A 263-nucleotide genomic window follows, 5' to 3' on the forward strand; every position below is an offset into this window, starting at 1 on the left:
GGGCGTCCCACATGAGCTCATGCGTCTCTCGTGAAAGGCCTCTACCAAAGTGGTCAACGCTCTTCTCTCTCGTGGCGCGAAATCGTGAATGAGAACCACCCCCTCGTCTTTTCTTGACCATAGGATATTACAAACGTATTTACACCCGTAAGAACTCTATAATTCAATTACCTAATAACCAACTGCAATAAATGTTTTTTCAAAATTCAATCAATGTGGATTACACAAACTCAATGTGGGCCACACTAGAAAATGTATCAAAG

Source organism: Plasmopara halstedii (genome assembly GCF_900000015.1).
Source record: "Plasmopara halstedii genome assembly, contig: Scaffold_1651, whole genome shotgun sequence".
Classification (NCBI taxonomy): Eukaryota; Oomycota; class Peronosporomycetes; order Peronosporales; family Peronosporaceae; genus Plasmopara; species Plasmopara halstedii.